Consider the following 6,000-nt stretch of genomic DNA (forward strand, 5'->3'; position numbering starts at 1 on the left):
TCACTCAGGTGCACAAAAACGGGCATATTTGAGCATGTGGGTTGAACGTGAAGGAGATAAGCTTAACTTTGTGTATTTAATATCTCCTGATCAAAAAGGTTGCATAATTGATAAGGAGAAGGACTCCTTAATCAAAGAGAACACTATCCAAGATAGGGAAGGAGTTAGAAGTTGAAATCAACTAGAACTCTTCCACCAAGGAAGAGTTGCATCAGAACTCTAGTTATTTCTTCATCTACTAACTTTATAAATTGCAGGATGTTCTCACATTACAAGTGTTGCACAAAAATACAGAAGTTAAACGTGAATTGGGAGCAAATTATCAAGGCTTTTTGCAAGCAGTTCGTGTGTGATTCAAGTGTGCAAACCTGAAGCTACATGAACCAGATTGAAGAACCAGCTCCATAAAGAGTTTTATGTGTCTTTCTTTATTTCTAGTTTAATTGTAGTAGGCGTTTTCATATTGTACCTTTCATCTTTCATAGAAGCAATTGTATTAGGTACCTAGAGTGTTCAAGTTAGAGTTAACTTGAAGTTATCGCAACAGTTAGAGGCTGGTTGCTCAACGGGACTAGAGGTAATCCTTAGGTTTACAAAGAGTTTTTGTAAATGCCGTTTTGGCTCAGTGTGATTTTAGTGGAAGTTTGGGAGAATCCTACTGAGTAGTAGGTCGTGGTTTTTTCACCTTTTGAGCCGGGTGTTTTTCACGTAAAAATCTCTATGTTCCTTATTTTATGTACTTTTTATTCCGCAAATAGTAGTAGTTAGAACACCTAGAAGAACCAGGTTCTTCTAGAGTGAAAATTTGGTATCACACAAATCACCCCCCCCTCCCCTCTTGTGTGGTATTGACGTTTAGGACATCACTTCAAATTCGAGCAAAAACTCAAGTCAAAAGCTCTTCAAAGTCGAGCAAAGAGTTCAAGTTGCAAAGCTTTTTAAATTCGAGCCAAACTTTAAGATGTAAAGCTCTTCAAATTTGATAAAAGTTTTCAAGTTGTAAATCTCTCCAAATTTGAGCAAAGTGTTCAGGTTGTGAAGCTCTTCAACTTTGAGCTAAATCTTCAAGTCGTGAAGCTCTTCAAATTCGAGCAAACTTTAAGTTGCAAAGCTCTTCAAAATTGATCAAGTCTTCAACTCACGAAGCATTTTGAATTGTAAGTTAAATCTTCAAATTACAACGCTCCTAAATGCACGAGCCTAAACTGTATGTCATGAAACTCTTCAAATTTGAGCAAAATCTTTAGGTTGCAAACCTCCTCAAAATACGAGCTTAAATTGCAAATTGCTATGCTCCTTAACGCAAGAGGATAAATTGTATATCACTCCTAGCTCGCATGAGTCTAAAGTGTGTAAGGCCCACCACCAAAAAAATGATTCCGCTAGGTTGAAAACCTCTAAAGAGGCAGCCTAGGCAAAAGTTAAGACATAAATAAAAAAATAATCACCCATTCTGAACTATGGTATGACTTGTTCCTCTTTACCGAGGTACGTAAGCAGCTTAAAGTTTCATTTTGAGTTCAGTCGCATGAGTTTAATATATATATATATATATATTACCCCAATCGTTATTCGAAGGAAATATGATGGAATATAATCCCCTTGATTCGAACTTAAAAATCGAACTTACATGAACTTTGTGCTTATCAAGGATTGGTGGTTCAATGGGGGCAAGCCTCCATAGCAAATTGGCATCTCCGATTGATGGATGTAGACTTTTAGTAGCAGGCCAAGTCTTCAATTTGAAGTCCTCAAGTTCGCCGGTCTTCAAGTTGAATTATATAAGCCCTCCAAATCTTCAAGTATGTCGCTCTTCAAACTAAATTTCGCAAGTCCACCACCCTTCAAGTTTAAGTCTGCAAGTCCGCCAAACTTTAAGTTGAAGTATTCAATCCCTCCAAGTCTTCATGTCCGTCGGTATTCAATTTGAAGTCCTCAAATTTGCCGGTCTTCAAGCTGGATTATTTAAGCCCTACAAGTCTTAAAGCTGAAGTCTTCAAGTCTGGTAATTTTTCAAGTTGAAGTTTAAAAGTCCACCGCTCTTCAAGTTGAAGCATCAAAGTCCACCAAATTTTCAAGTCCTCCATATCTTCAAATCTGTTGGTATTCAAGTTGAAATTTGCAAAGTTTGCCAAGTCTTCAAGTTGAAGTTTTCTAATTTTCCAATATTAAGGTGGACTTGTTAGTCCTTTTGCACCTTAAGTTATCTTCTTCGTGGGTTTGTTCTTAAAAGTGACTATAATGTTTTCAATCTTAAGGTAGACGTTGAAGTCCCTTTGCATCTTAATTTGACCTCTTCGCGAGTTTGTCCTTAAAAGGAACTATAATTTTTAAATCTTAAGGTGGACATTGAAGTCCCTATGCACCTTAAGTTGACCTCTTTGTAGGTTTGTCCATAAAAGGAACTATAATTACCCACTATTAAGGTGGACGTTTAAGTCCCTTTGCACCTTAAGTTGGACTCTTCATGGATTTGATCCTTCTATATGTTGTTATGAATTTGATACTTCTATATGCTGTCATGGATTTGATACTTCTATATGTTGTCATGGATTTGTCCGTAATGGATTTGTCCTTCCATATGATGTTGAAGATTTGTCCTTCTATTTTTTGCCAAAAATTTTCCTTCTATGTGTGTCTAACCTTGTTGGCGAAGATATCCCCATTGCCCACAACAACTAAAAGAAGGCAGCAAAAAACAATATAAGTACAAGAAAGATGGTTACCTGTCAAGGCGTGTTAGATTCAAAAATTAAGTTCAAAGTATTGCCTAGAATAATCTGGCATGATTCGGGCCATGCTTTTTAGTGCTCTCTAAGTCTAGGTTCTACCAACTAAAAGGGTTTTCAGTTTCGACATTCCAATATCGAGATATAAAAGTTTTGGTGAAGTCGGGATAATCTGAAACTGTTGGCACATTAGAATATAGAGCCTAATTTCAAAAAATCATCTGGAACGATCCTGAATGTGTTTAGCTCTGAATTTTGGATATGTTATATATCTTGGAATCTAGTTTCTAATAAATTAAGAGGTTTGCAATTCCGAGATTCTTACATCAAGATATAAACCTTTTGGTGAAGTCGCATAAATCTAAAACTGATGGTGCGTCAAAATATAGAGCCGACTTTAAAAAATCATCCGGAACGATCCTTAATGTGTTTAACTCTGAATTTTTGATATATTGTAGATCACAACTCGAGCCAATGCTCTAAAGGTTCAATTATCACTTATTCTTTCAGAATTCACTTTACAACTCGAGCCAATGCTCCTCAATGTTCATAGGTCACAATTACTTCCACAAACTTTACACAACAAATAGAAATCTTCGTGAAGGCATGAATAATACAACGAACTCATGAAAATCACAATGCTAGACACCAACGTATAGATACTCGTCACCATGTTTATACGTCGTACTCCACAATTACCACAGAGCAAATAGGACTCGTCTCCTAATCCCTCAAGCTAAGGTTAGACCAAACACTTACCTCGATGTCACGAACACAATTCACGTTTCAATTATAGCTTTACCCCTTGATTCCACCACCAATTCACTCGTATCTAGTCACAAGTTACTTAATTACATCAATAAACGCCAAATGAATCAATTCAGATGCATGAAAATGAATTTTCCAAAGTTTTATCCAAAAAGTCAAAAATCGCCCCCGAGCCCACATGGTCAAAACCTGAGGTTCGAACCAAAATCCGATTACCCATTCCCCTACGAACCCAAATATATAATTTATTTTGAAATCGGACCTCAAATCGAGGTCCAAATCCCCAATTTTTGAAAAACCTAGGTTCTACCCAAAACACCCAATTTTCCCTATGAAAATCATTGATTTTGAGTTGAAATCATGTTAAAAGATGTTAATGATTGAAGGAAATGAGTTAAAATCAACTTAGAATTGATTTGGAAGAAGAGTTGTTCTTGAAAAATCGCCCTAGGGAGTTTTGTGTTTTGAAAAGATGTGAAAATGGGTTAATAATTCGTCTAAGTATAAAAGTTGTAGGTTGCAGATGTGGGAAATGCGAATAGGGGTTCGCCATTGTGAACCCCGACCTCTGCTAAGTTGGAAATTATGAAACAGGGCTCGCATTTGCGAACCTTCAGGAAATTTGGACTTCCGCATTTGCGAAACAAATGTCGCATTTGTGATACATCAACCTTCCATCCATTATCGCATTTGCGAGAGGCTGTTCGCAAATGCGAAATCGCATTTGCGAGGATGAAGTCGCATTTGCGGCTCCAGCTGCCAGTCCACTTCTTTCGCATTTGCGATGGTTTGTCGCATTTGTGAAGCCTGCAGACCTGATACACCAGCTGAGAAATCTGCAATTTTTCTAAGTCCAAAATGCACCCCGTGGCCTATCCAAAACTCATCCGAGCCCTCGGGGCTCCAAACCAAACATGCACACCACCTCAAAAACATCCTATGGACTTATTCGTGTAATCAAATCACCAAAATAACATCATGAACATCGAATTAAACCTCAAAATCAATGAAATTCTCAAAACTTCTTTAAATCATCAAATTTAAGGTCTGAATCACGTCAAATGAGTTTCGTTTCTTACCAAACTTTACCGACAACACATATAAATCATATTGAACCTGTACCAGGTGCTGGAACCAAAATATGGGCCTGATACTATCAAGTTTCACATAACATTTCATTTTCAAAAACCTTTATATTTTTCAGAAAACAATTTTTTTCAAAAATTCAGTTCTCGGGCTTGGGACCTCGGAATTCGATTCCGGGCATACGCCCAAGTCCCATATTTTTCTACGGACCCTCCGGGACCGTCAAATCACGGGTCTGATCCGTTTACCCAAAACTTTGACCGAAGTCAAATTAATTCATTTTATAGCCAAAATTTATCATTTTTCATAGATTTTCACATATAGGCTTTCCGGCTACGCGTCTGGACTGCGCACGCAAATCAAGGTGATGCTAAAAGAGGTTTTTAAGGCCTCGAAACGTAGAATTCACTTTTAAAACAAGTGATGACTTTTTGGGTCATCACATCCTCCACCTCTAAAACAATTGTTCGTCCTTGAACGGATAGAAGAAAGAAGTACTTGAGTCAGGGAAAAGATGGGGATAACGGCTCCGCATATCAGACTCGGACTCACAGGTCGATGCTCCAGCGGGCTGACCTCTACACTGAACACGAATAGAAGGAAAACTCTTCGATCTCAACTGACGAACCTGCCGGTCTAGAATAGCTACCGGCTCCTCCTCATCAGACAAGTCCTTGTCCAACTAGACAGTGCTGAAATCTAGCACGTGGGATGGATCGCTGCGATATTTCTAAAGAATGTATACATGAAACACTGGATGCACAACTGATAAGCTTGGCGGCAACGCAAGTCTATAAGCCACCTCTCCCACTCGATCAAGAATCTCAAACGGGCCAATGAACCTAGGGCTAAGCTTGCCCTTCTTCCCAAATCTCATCACGCCCTTCATAGGCGACACTTGAAGAAATACCCGCTCACCGACCATGAATGCCAAATCACAAACCTTGCGATCGACATAACTCTTTTGCCGGGACTGAGCTGTAAGAAGCCTATCCTGAATGATCCTAACCTTGTCCAAGGCATCCTGAACCAGATCCGTACTCAAACCATCCAACCAAAGACCGACATTGCCTACCATATAAAGCCTCATACGGAGCCATCTGAATACTCGACTGGTAGCTGTTGTTGTAGGCAAACTCTGCTAAAGGCAAAAACTGATCCCACGAGACTCCAAAGTCAATGACATAAGCTCAGAGCATATCCTCCAAAATCTGAATTGTCCGTTTGGACTGCCCGTTCGTCTGAGGGTGAAATGTTATGCTCAACTCAACTCGTGTGCCCAACTCTCGCTGATCTGCTCTCCAAAAATGCGAGGTAAACTGTGTACCTCAATCCGAAATAATAGACTCGGGCACACCATGAAGATGAACAATCTCCTGGATATAGATCTTAACTAACCTCTCGGAAGAATATGAGA

The sequence above is a fragment of the Nicotiana sylvestris genome, chromosome 6, assembly GCF_000393655.2.
Source record: "Nicotiana sylvestris chromosome 6, ASM39365v2, whole genome shotgun sequence".
In the NCBI taxonomy this organism is placed as follows: Eukaryota; Viridiplantae; Streptophyta; class Magnoliopsida; order Solanales; family Solanaceae; genus Nicotiana; species Nicotiana sylvestris.